The sequence below is a fragment of the Xenopus laevis genome, chromosome 2S (assembly GCF_017654675.1).
Source record: "Xenopus laevis strain J_2021 chromosome 2S, Xenopus_laevis_v10.1, whole genome shotgun sequence".
Lineage (NCBI taxonomy): Eukaryota > Metazoa > Chordata > Amphibia > Anura > Pipidae > Xenopus > Xenopus laevis.
In genome coordinates this window covers 76,327,327-76,340,582 of record NC_054374.1, presented here as the reverse complement: position 1 = coordinate 76,340,582, position 13,256 = coordinate 76,327,327, and the positions used below count along the sequence as shown (strand labels likewise).

Sequence of the window (13,256 nt, the reverse complement as noted above, 5' to 3'; positions counted from 1 at the left end):
TGAGCTGTTTTATGCAGTATATTATTATAAAGACCTACATTGTTTGAGGGTATAGTTTTCCTTTAATCTGGAATAGTAATAATCAAGTAATGCCCCATCATATAAGGACAAGTTGACACTACAATGGCATGAGATGCCAAGGTATTCTGAACTACAATTCCCATCATGCAGTGCTGGAATGGTAGTTCCCAAGGCCACTGTCACCTAGAATAGACCAGACACATAATTGCCAGTTGCGTAACAGCAAATCCTAACATTTTTTAGCACCCCCTCAAGCTATTTTGGGGAAGAACAGGTAAGAGGCGTTACCTTACTATATTCAGTTAATTTATAATGGTCTTGTTTTGTTTGAAATACAGTTAGAGATAAAACATAGCACATTTGGGGCATTTAAAGTCAGCCGTATCAGTCACCAGCCTCATGCACTTGACAAGGTCAAAGGGTAGGGGTAGATTGAAAGATTACATCAGCCACACCAATCTTCCCTTGAGTTCCATTGATTGCACACATTATTTAGACAAAGGGTTAAGTGGTGACTTCCAGTTTTGCATTTTTAATAGACCTTAAACTGAGGGGCCTTGACATGTGATCAGTGGCTTGCCAAGGAGCAGCTGTTCCCAGTGTGAATCTGAACAAGCAGGTCACAGCTGGGAATAATGGCCACAAAACGGACGAGGTGAAACAGGAAAGATTGCTTTCCTTCTGAGCAGTTTAGATTATTGTCATATATCCTGACACGTGTGTGGGATCTGAGCCTTTTCTTTGCAATCTCCGTTGGCAGGCGTTAAATAAAGGTGTTAATGACAGTGGTTTCAAAACTTGCAAATTCTCATTATAATGTGTTTACTGGAAAAAGAAAGATAATGGATATTTTATGATATAATGCTTCTGCATTTAGTTTACAATAGAGGGGGGATTACAGCAACAGGGAAATCTGAGAATAAGAATTCCATCTGTAACAAAAGATTTACATCTATATAGGCTTCCCTGTACATTGGAATATTTTGCGGTTTAAAATACCTTAGGAGTGGGGGGAAACACTCCTCAGTGCACTAAAAATAACTGTAACAAGTAATAATACTACTAATAATACTATTTTTTTTTTGTATTTAATAAAGATGACTTTTTTTCAATTTATGTACAAAGCCTTGTGGAATTGTGGTTTGATGTTTCTACTGTTTCTGTCAATATCAAGCTTTACTATTGCTGTAGGGGGAGTAGGAACGGCTTAGAGGTTAAGTCACAGAAAGGCCTGGGTTTCATTACTGTGTCAACTCTAATTCCTTATGGCCTTGGGTAAGTTACTCAATCCCCCTGCATCTCAGACATTGAAGCTCTTAAGGGGTGGGAATCACTGTGCTTGATTTTTTATTTTTTTTTGCTTACAATGCTGTGTATAATTAGTTGCACAAAATGAGATTATAACTATGCCAGTGGCACTGATACAGTATAGATATCTGGTAACATCGTACTAGGACAGTTTACATTCTCTGAGCGTTATTTTATAGAAGAATATACAGTGTTCATAAGCAGGGTTCACTTTCTATATTTTACCCTTGCACTTACAATCAAGTATAAAGGATTGTGCATTGTTTGCTACATATATTCATGCCGTATATATATATATATATATATATATGGGGGTGGAAATGCCTGTTGCTTTTGTAGGATAGTTTCCTTAAACCCCCTTTCACATGTGTCAGGTAAGGCAAGCAATGTCTATTAAAAATGATTATTATATTCAAAGAATATCCTCATAGATATTGGTGATGTTAGATATGAATGGCCCCTGTCTGTACAACCTCTAGAAACTGTTTTGCGATCTAAAGAGCCTTAATGCAGGTGCCAAAGTAGTTTAGCCACAGAGTATGGGGTTACGCATATGGCTACAGCTTCTAGCTGGAGGCTCAAAGAGGATTGAGAGGACCAATGGTTTTGTGATATGTGATGGGCGAATTTATTCGATAGGTGCGAATTTCCATGTTTTGCCGCCGGCAATAAATTCATGAAATCGCTGTGAAAATGCGCGTGTGGTCAAAAATCTTTTGGCGATAATTAGACGCATGCCCCTTGACTTTAATGAGCAAATTGTTGCCGCTTCGCGTTTGCAAATTTTTCGATGTTTCTCGAATTTTGCAAGAAATTCACAAATTGTTCGTCGAAGCGAAACGGCAGAAATTCACCCATCACTATTTGTGACAGTTGGGGATACCAGACTAGTTATACCTGCTTTAAAGAAGCACAAGAATATAATAAAATAAAATACTGACATCACTCTAGTGCTTCAAAGTGTTGATGACATTTTTGGACTTGTAGTACAACAATATCTAGACTGTGAAAGATTTTCCAACCATGGTATATAGGTAAATATTTTCATTCTTTAACAGTGTATAAAATATATGCTATGGCATGCCATGTCTTCCTGCCAGGGGAATTATAGCAAGCTGTTTTCTCTGGAGCCTATTCGGATAGCTCAGACCTTAGAACTTACTATTTATTTATGACAATTTGTGCTATTTCGAGAGAAGGCAGCAATTTTTCAGTTTCCAAAGTCACGCATTTATGGCAGGCTCTCTGAGAAAATGGAAAGACTCCCCTCCTCCATAAAGCAGCTCTCAAGTATATAATGTTCAAAAAAGAAAAAAATGAAACAACAGCAAATCAACTTACTGGCTTACACTGTAAATTCTGCTGCCCTGCACAGCACAAGAGGAGTTAAAGCTTTTCCTTTGCTCTCATGCAACAGATATCTCCCACTCTGCCCCTGAAAAGCTAGATGCTCTAGTGAGAGCAAGAGATAGACAGACAGAGAGAGAGAGGGAGAGTCAGCCTCATGCACATGAATGTGGTTGGGGCTGGAAAAGCTTTTTTTTCTCACTGGACAATTTGCTCAGTGAACACAGGGTATTGCTGATAGACTGCAATACACACATAGGCAGATCTCGCTGTGAAAACCACTTGGAGTTTCAGTGTTTGGTAGAGAGGCACTTTGCACAGTGTTTATTTTTGCCAAAAAAATAGTTTTTTGCTTTGTTTTGTTTTACAAATATACAAAACCTTTGCTTTGGGACTTTTTGCTTGACTTTCTTGGTTCATTCTGTATCCTCTGGACAAACAGGGATTTCTAAAAGGAAAAAAGCTTGTGGATACTACAGCACAGGTAAGATCCATTGATTAATGTGTTAGTGTTGTTCATTGTCAGATACCTGTGAAATTGCCTTAGAAATAATTTTGCTATACAAACGGTAAATAGTACATTCTAACCAATCAGTTATTTTAGTCCATGAGTTGGACTTTATCAACAAGATAGATAGTTAAATAGATACGAAGATGAGAACTGTTGGATGCTGTTTTATATATCTCCCAGGCTTTTTATATGCCATATACAGGAGTATAATTTAACCATAGAAATAGAAATGGCTTATTTGCTGTATTTAGCGCAGCAGCCACACAATGAGGGATGTTCTAAAGGATTATAACAATTTGGTCAGTTTAATGACTATGATTACAATACACAAATGGCTATACTACATAGAGATTGTAGATGTCTAATGAATGGCAATGCCAATTCGGCGTTAACTGTAGCACTATTGATGGCAAACATAGTGTTTCTTATCCTGTTGGACTGTTCTGCAAGTTCTGTGCCAGGAAGATCCCACAGTTATCAGATTTGGAAACCAAAATTAGTGGGTGTAATAGGGAGGAAAATGTGTTTTTGGTTTCTTTTGCGTTGTTTCTTGCTGCATAATTACGAACGAGTACTTAAAAATGTTCTACACTGAAATCACAGCAAAAGTGTTAAAAAAAGAGCAAATGAACAAAAGTCTCCATGCGTTTGATTTCTAGTTCCTTTATAATTTAAACCAGGCAGAACTGGGGTCTCAGTTTCTCAACGAATGCTGGACAGAAACGCTGTTTTCATCATGGATATTGAATTAAAAAAAGAAAGAAAAAAATACACGCTGCATTCATCTGACAGTTTAAGCGTCTCGTGTGACTTTTAATATGGTTTTAGGAAATTCTGGAGTGGAAAAAAAGGTGTTTTCATGCATTGCATAATATTCTGTGGACATATGTACCAAGAGGTTTGTTGCATCTGTTGTAGATTGTTTGACCACAAAACCTTTAAACTGATGCTCTTAAACTTGGATTAGAAAGAGAAGTGGGCAAATGATGCAGGATGCCATGGGCAGTTTTTGGGCAGGACAGAGTTAAAATATGACCCTTTTTCCAGAAAATGTCCCTGGAAAAAATATTAATTACATATGTAGAAAACATACAGACACAAATATAAATATATACTGTATACATATACTGTATGAGCTGCTTCTCTGTTAATGCACAGTTGTTTATACTATGAAGGTCATTTACTAACACATATTTGCCTTGCAGTATTAACCCCTAGCAGACAGTCATCATTTATCTTTGATCAGTTTGAAGAGATTAGAAAAATCCATTTGATTGGTTACTAGGGTACATTGCAGCAGCTGAGCATATTTACCCATTGTTAGCAGAGGAGCCCACATGAGCAAAATGAATGCAGACAAAGTGAGCCCCTTTTATACACCATCTACCTTACCTTGTGCACTTTTTGATTTGCAATTTGTGTCTGTATGTTAGCCTCCCATCCACTTAGACTGTAAGCTCTACTGGGCAGGGACCTCCTTCCAACTATGTTTCTTACCACATAGCACTTAAACTTTATACTTTTTTTATATTTTATACATTTATGCACTGTACAGCACTGTGGCTCCTTAATAGTGCTTTACAAATAAAGTTATCCACAGGCCTAGCCATGAAAGAGGAGAAAGTGAGAAGAAGTCGATGTGCACAGACACTTCTACCATTCATACATACATACATACATCTATCTGTATCAATAAGATAAACGTAACAACATTGTTTAATAATATAATTTTATTTATATAGGGCTGTCATATTATGCTTAAATCATTATTTTATAGCTCTACTAGCTACTAGCTTAATTGGATAACCCTGTAGACAGGGGCGTATCTACAGAGGAAGCAGACCCTGCAGTTGCAAGGGACCACAGGAGTGTAGGGGGGCCTGTGAGGCCCTAATTATGTAAATCCTGATAGAATAGGTCAATTTACCAATGTTTCAAGACCCAAAATTTGATGTGGGGCCCAGTAACATCTATTTATGCCACTGCCTGTAGGTTGATTATCCTTATTAGTATCTGTATGGATACACCAGCCAAACATTATGATCCTACAGGGGCACATTACTGATTGGCCAGATCAATCATATGTACAGTTTGGTGACCTGTGTGTCAACCGTTAAGAGGAAGCAAAATCGAAATTGATAGCGGAGCCCAGTTCTGCTTCACCAGTCATAGTTAGTTCATTTGCTATGAGTTATTTGAGTGGTACAATCCACACCTATATAAAGTTATAAAATAATATATAATGCACCTATATTCTGTTCTATTCTATATATCTCCTGCATACTGATTTTCCCAAACTGACAAGAACTAACTTTTTATGTTAGTATTTGGTGTAAACTTGAATAAACCTTTGTTAAAAAGCTGTCAATAGGCACTACAAATTGGGTTTCCTGTTCCATAGTTGCATAGTTAGTTACCTAATTTAGTTAAATTGGGTTGAAAAAAGGCAAAGTCCATCAAGTTCAACCCCTCCAAATGAAAACCCAACATCCATACACACACCCCTCCCTACTTTCATATAAATTCTATATACCCATACCTATACTAACTATAGAATTTAGTATCACAATAGCCTTTAATATTATGTCTGTCCAAAAAATCATCCAAGCCATTCTTAAATGCATTAACTGAATCAGCCATCACAACATCACCCGGCAGTGCATTCCACAACCTCACTGTCCTGACTGTGAAGAACCCCCTACGTTGCTTCAAATGAAAGTTCTTTTCTTCTAGTCTGAAGGGGTGGCCTCTGGTACGGTGATCCACTTTATGGGTAAAAAGGTCCCCTGCTATTTGTCTATAATGTCCTCTAATGTACTTGTAAAGTGTAATCATGTCCCCTCGCAAGTGCCTTTTTTTCCAGAGAAAACAACCCCAACCTTGACAGTCTACCCTCATAATTTAAGTCTTCCATCCCTCTAACCAGTTTAGTTGCACGTCTCTGCACTCTCTCCAGCTCATTTATATCCCTCTTAAGGACTGGAGTCCAAAACTGCACTGCATACTCCAGATGAGGCCTTACCAGGGACCTATAAAGAGGCATAATTATGTTTTCATCCCTTGAGTTAATGCCCTTTTTTATGCAAGACAGAACTTTATTTGCTTTAGTAGCCACAGAATGACACTGCCCAGAATTAGAATCTACAAAAACACCTAGATCATTCTCATTTGAGGAAACTCACAGCACACTGCCATTTAGTGTATAACTTGCATTTATATTATTTTTGCCAAAGTACATAACCTTGCATTTATCAACATTGAACCTCATTTTCCAGTTTGCTGCCCAGTTTCCCAACTTAGACAAATCACTCTGCAAAGTGGCAGCATCCTGCATGTAACCTATAGTTCTGCACAATTTAGTATCATCTGCAAAAATAGAAACAGTACTTTAAATGGCCACCTCCAGGTCATTAATAAACAAGTTGAAAAGCAAGGGACCTAGTACAGAGCCCTGCGGTACTCCACTAACAACTCTGGTCCAATTAGAAAATGTTCCATTTACCACCACTCTTTGTAGTCTATCTTTTAGCCAGTTCTCTATCCAGGTACAAATACTATGTTCCAGGCCAACATTCCTTAATTTAACCAGTAACCTTCTGTGTGGCACTGTATCAAATGCTTTAGCAAAGTCTAAGTAAATCACATCCACTGCCTTCCCAGAATCGAGGTCTCTACTTACCTTCTCATAAAAAGAAATTAAGTTAGTCTGGCAAGATCTATTACGCATAAAACCATGCTGGCACAAACTCATAGTATTATGATTTGCTATAAAGTCCAGTATCTTATCCTTCATTAACCCTTCGAAAAGCTTTCCTACCACTGACGTTAGACTAACCAGCCTATAGTTTTGAGGTTGAGAACGGGATACTTTTTGAATATAGGCACCACATTAGCAATTCGTCGGTCTCTCGGCACTATGCAAAACCTTAAGTAAAGAGGTTTAGCAATCAAAGAGATAAGCTTGCTAAGTACCCTGGGATGAATAAGGTTTTGCTTTGCAACAACGTTTCTTGCTTACAAGTGGAATACACTGACAAGTATATTTATTAAGCAGCATTTTAAAGACTTCCCATTTTTGTTCTGTGTTTAACCCTGTGAAAAGCATTTCCCACTTAATATGTTGCAGAGATGCCCTTATACTGTCAAAGTTTGCACGTCTGAAATTGAGTGTTTTAGTTACTCCCTTATAGAATTGCTTCTGCAACAGAATCTCAAAGGAGACCATGTTATGATCACTATTCCCTAAATGCTCTCCCACACAAATGCTAGAGATGAGTTCAGCAATATTAGTTATGACAGGTCCAAAAGAGAGTTATTCCGAGTAGGTTCTTGAACGAGCTTGAATAAAAAGTTGTCATTCAGCATATTTATGAACCTACTAGCTTTTTCTGTCTTGGCAACCCCATTACCCCAGTCAATGTCTGGATAATTGAAGTCACCCATAGCAAAAACTTGACCCAGCTGTGAAGCCGCTTGTATCTGCAAGAGTAGCTGGGCTTCATACTCGTCACTTATAAGAGGTGGTTTATAGCATACACCAATAATAATTCTCTTTGTAACCTTTTGCCCAGTCAAAATCTCTACACCAGTGCCAGCTATTGTTATTTCTTTAGTGCATGGCTTTAATTCCGCTTTACATACAAACACACTCCTCCACCCTTTTTTATCCCTCTGTCCCTCTCCTAAAAAGGTTGTAACCATTTAAATTCACAGTCCAGTCACATGTTTCATCCCACCAGGTCTTAGTGATACCAATTATATCATAATTTTTATAGCATACAATTAATTCTAGGTCTCCCATTTTACCTGACAAACTCCGTGCATTTGCCAGCATACAGCGGAGGTCACTACTATTATTTTTGCAATTTACATTACTTAGTGGAGAATTACATTTTAAGTTAGTATTAGTCTGTTTTCCTTGTAATAGAGGGACCTCCTTAGCTGATAAACTGTATGCCCCCCTCACTCCTCCCCCATGACCCCGTACTAATCCCACTGCCCTGTCTACCCTAGCTTCCCCATAATTCCTTATATCACCTGCTCCCCTTGCCTAGTTTAAACACTCCTCCAACCTCTTAGCCATTCTTTCCCCTAGCACAGTGGACCCCTTTCCATTGAGGTGCAAACCGTCATGACTGTATAGGTTCTACCCCAAGGAAAAATCAGCCCAGTGCTCTAGGAACTAAACCCTTCCTTCCTACACCAAGACTTGATTCATGCATATAGCTCCCTAAGCCCATGTAAGTATCAGGCTCCGCAACACACAAAAGATTTACTTATAAGGAGCCCAAAAGCTCCTAAAAGGAGATGGTGATTCCAGGACTCTCTTGCATCCATGTCTGTACTCTGCCCCTTGCTCCTTATTCAGAAAAATGGAAACCACCGGAATTTTGCCACAAAGCAAAGGCATAGAGCAGGATACTTTTGGGAATCATGTTCCAATTAATAAGTTAGCTCTATTGGGTACAGCTTGCTAAGAATGTTTCCCTAAAATGTAAACAGAGGTTTACATTGCTTTGATTGTCTTTGTGCTCCTGAAGAACCCAGGATAAGTATTTGTTGGGCACCCACTGCTGATGTTATTGGGCCACCAGCATGTTTTTCCCATAATATATATATGTTGATGTATGGTGGGTGTTGTATTTCAACAACATTTGGGTAGAGCAGCACTGATGTGGATTTGTCCTTTATTTTGAACATGAATTTTAAATTACAGCATATATTAAATATATTATGCCACAGTGAAATGTATTCCGGAGGTAAAAGTCCTTCCCCCATCTTTTAGTGTTGGTATGCAACAATACTGCCAACATCCCTATGCTGACCTATAGAGAAGTGACAATCTGGAACAATAGCGAGACCCGTGATATCACTGAAACCACATTCTCTCATTCATGTGAAATTGTTTGTGACACCGTGGATCTTCCAGCGATGCATAGGACTTATCTCCACTTATCAGCAAATAATATCACCAAGAGCAGGAATTTTGTTGGTGACCCATGTGCATAACAGCAACGTAACTAAAGTTAATACATGACTAAGTTAATGATATTTAAATGTATAATTTATACAAATGACGTCTCCTGTGAGTCTGCAGTATATCTTAACTTGTGCTGGGAACCTCTAAACTATATGTGATTCTAACATGTTATAAACTAAATAAGTACAGCACTTTCTTTACAGTGCATCAAAAATGACCTGAGCTCTCAGGATTCCCTTCCCTGTTAATGTATTCCATAAATTGCTAAATGGGATATCATACATTGAGACATAAACAGCATCATGCGCAGCTCTGGTCAGTGAGTCATTTGTGAACTTTAAAGGTTAATGTCTGTGCTGTCGAGCAGCCAGTTATGCATTCCAAACCTAAAGCAATTCTACATTTTTGATGTGTGATACATAAAAAATCAGAATATTGTTCCCATATGGCATTGGGGAATATGTTGCACAGGGACAGAAGACACAGTGCTGGGAAGACTGCAGACCAGATTAGGGGTTTATGTAAATATTAGGGTTGAAATGGGATGCCTTCCTCCATATATTGCCTGTTGATATCAGAACTGATTACTCCTTAGAAAATTATATATATATATATATATATATATATATATATATATATATATATATCTATATCTATATATATATATATATATATATATATATATATATATATATATATATATATATATATTTATATATAAACACCATAAGTACAAGCTGCACACCTCGAGTGTAAACAAACAGACCTGGGTGACCCTAGCATTTCTCAAAGTGAGTGAAACAAACAACAACAACCATTTTAAAGCACCAGTGGCGGGAAGAGGTTATGTGTGACATCATACAGTGTCATAGACGTGGGGGGGGCACTACACAAACCTAAAAGTAACAATGAAATGCAAGGGATATACAAAATAAATAATATACATAAAAGAAAAGTAACTAAAAGTGTGGTGATACGTACAGTAACAAAAAATCCATCCCGAGGGCAGTAGTCTGATACAATGTTGCCACTTCATGTGGCTAAGTCAATTATGGAAAAGCATCCGATTGGCGTATAGAAGCCTCAGAGCGTTAAGGCGCACACCCACCTCTAGACTGTTAACCGATTGGACAATGTAACCTTGCGATGACTCTGATTGGTTTACGACTAACATCCAGGATAATAGCTTTATTCTGACACGGAGGCAAGCGCCTTTCTTGTCCTTTCTCTGCTAACTCTTTCTCACACGCACTTTCCTGCACTGCTGCACTAAAGCAGCACACTGATGCTCCTAAACACTTTCCCTTATTTTACACCCTATAACACGGACCCCTATACTTTGTCACTGTTTACGGTGGTTGCTTAGCAACAGATTTGGGCGCCAAAAAACGGCCAGTGGGTTTAAATTCTGGGATGGGAATGGTTCTCTGGTTGTTTGTTTGTAATCTCCTGACGAAGATCCCTGTGGGGGATCGAAACGTTGAGTGGAATAAAACACATTTTTGACTGCAAAGAAAACCCTGTGAGTGTCGCTCTTTTTGCAAATATCGATTATCTCTGTGCTGGCACCCAGGTTGTTACAATGTCAATGGAGTGCACCTTTGGACTCGGAATGTATTGAGGATCTTGTATACCTCTATGGTAGCACCCATCATCACAGCTTAAGTACCCAAAAGACTTTTTGCCTCTTTTGGCACATTACACACCTTCCAGACTATCAGGACATCGTTTTTCCTATCAGAGGTTACAGAGCAAAATATGGAAGACACCTATGTACAGCAAGCATTGAACATTGACTCCACAAGCGAATTTGGCTTCACGGCATCAGACGCTGACCGGATCCTATTCCCGGAAACTATATGCAATACAGCTGTAAGTAAATCTTCAATCAATATTTACCACGATTTGTTGGATTTGAAAAGGAAAGAAATTGATTTAAACTTACACGGAGTGTTCCTATCTAACTACCACAGACAAAAACTCATACCTAGGGGATTCAGGGTCCATAACAACCCAGCCTTTTGTAGCAAGTGGTGTGGGATCCTGAACCATTGTTCCTTGGACCTCATGCTCCTCGTGATAGAACAAGTTGGTAAGGAACTGACCACAATACGGGGGGATATTGAGAAACTGGAATCAACTCACCTAGATACATTAAAAACTGACAACACTTGTGACTGGCTCAAAAAGCTCACTGAGAACATCGAGAGACATAGAGAAGAGCTCACCAACTTTAAACAAACTAAAGTACGTAAAGTAGCTGAAGACTACAAACAGAAAAGAGTCTATGGCTGGCTGATGGGTATAAATTCTGATCGTTTCACCAACATTTGCCGCAAGCATAAGCCTAGAACACTGCAATCTGTGGACAGCTCTGACCAGTCCACAGACTCGGATTCTGGCCCCTCCACCCTCTCTGCACAGGGCTCTTTTTTAGGGGTCAACACACGGTCCAGAACAGACAAAACAAAAGGAGAAGGAAGCACACCAGGCGGGGTAGATATAAGAACAGTAAGAAACAAGCCACCGAGAGGGAGACGAATGTGATCTTCAATTTAAGCAAACATACTTTATCTCCCGGCGAACTATCACTTTTGAATAAAGGCCTATCGTTTATCCCCTGCCACACACCTGAACCAATCGAGATCTTAAGTGATATACACAAATTTCAACGTAAACTTAAGCTCCGTGAACACTTTAGACATAGCCACAGGGACACTGTGCCTCGCTTCAAACCAATTAGCAAATTTGATCCTCCCAACACCCCAGCTTCGATTCGTACATTCAGTAATATCATATCCAAAGAAATGGTGACTACCATGCAAGACATCAAACCACATCGGAATTTATCCATGGAAGAGAGACAAGCCATTACAACCCTAAAACAAGATAAAGATCTGGTGATACGTCCTGCAGATAAAGGAGGGGGCATAGTACTCCTCAGCTACGACTACTACAAACAAGAACTACTCAACCAACTCTCAAAAGCTTCTACTTATCGTGCTCTACCTGGAGACCCCACACCAACCTTCAAGAGGGAATTGGATGCAAAACTACAAAATGCCCTAACAGCAGGCTGGATAGACCAGACGACTTTCCAATATCTTATCTCCGACTACCCCAGGGTGCCTATCATATATACGCTCCCCAAGATTCACAAGTCTCAGTCCGCACCCCCTGGGAGACCAATTATATCAGCAGTAGGCTCGCTTTTTCAACCTGTGGCTACGTATGTGGACTCCTTTCTACAACCCCTAGTCACAACCATGCCTTCATATACCCGGGATGCTACCCACGTCATTCAGATCCTTAATAGTCTCCACAAAATTCCAGAAGACTGCCTACTAGCAACTATGGACGTTAGCAGCCTCTACACAGTCATACCCCATGAGCAGGGGCTCATCGCATGCAGAGAAGCACTGGAAACGCGACCTAACAAACTCGTTCCAACCGAATTCTTAATTGACCTAATAGAACTGACGTTAACTAAAAACTACTTTAAGTTTGAGAACACCTTCTATCTACAGATATCCGGCACAGCAATGGGCAGTGCCCTGGCACCTTCTTATGCGAATCTCTTCATGCTCAACTACGAACAGAACCATATCCGCACGAGGGCTGCGGAAAAGCTAGTAGCATACCTTCGCTATATCGATGACCTGCTGCTAATATGGGATGGAGATGCGGCATCACTGACTGAATTCTTCAACACACTAAATTCCCTGGATACGCCCATCAGGTTCACATTGAAATTTGACACAAATTGTATAGAATTCCTTGATCTACTAATATACAAGACGCAAGGTGGCTTGGGAACAAGCCTATACAGGAAACCCACCGATCGAAACACCATCTTACATGCGGCCAGCGATCACCCACCCTCCACCATCCGAGCGATTCCCTATTCGCAATTTTTGCGCACTATACGCAACAATACCGACCCAGAGAAAGCACAACTTCAACTAAGAGAATTGTTCACTAGGTTTCTTGATAGAGGGTATAAGGAAGAAACATTGATACAACAGCTTCAGAAAGCTCTGCAATTCACACAAGCTGATCTTCTTATTGGAAAGGCCTCAAACAAGTCAT

General features: G+C 39.4%; 1 protein-coding gene across 1 annotated transcript in view; it reads left to right on the top strand.

Annotated features, from left to right (window-relative positions):
• The first annotated feature begins 2,690 nt into the window (after positions 1-2,690).
• Positions 2,691-13,256, top strand: part of rspo1.S (R-spondin 1 S homeolog) — a 106,795-nt gene continuing 96,229 nt past the window's right edge. The window contains exon 1 of the mRNA XM_018249550.2: positions 2,691-3,160. The gene's annotated coding sequence lies outside the window, so the exon portion shown is untranslated. The remainder of the gene's footprint in view (positions 3,161-13,256) is intronic.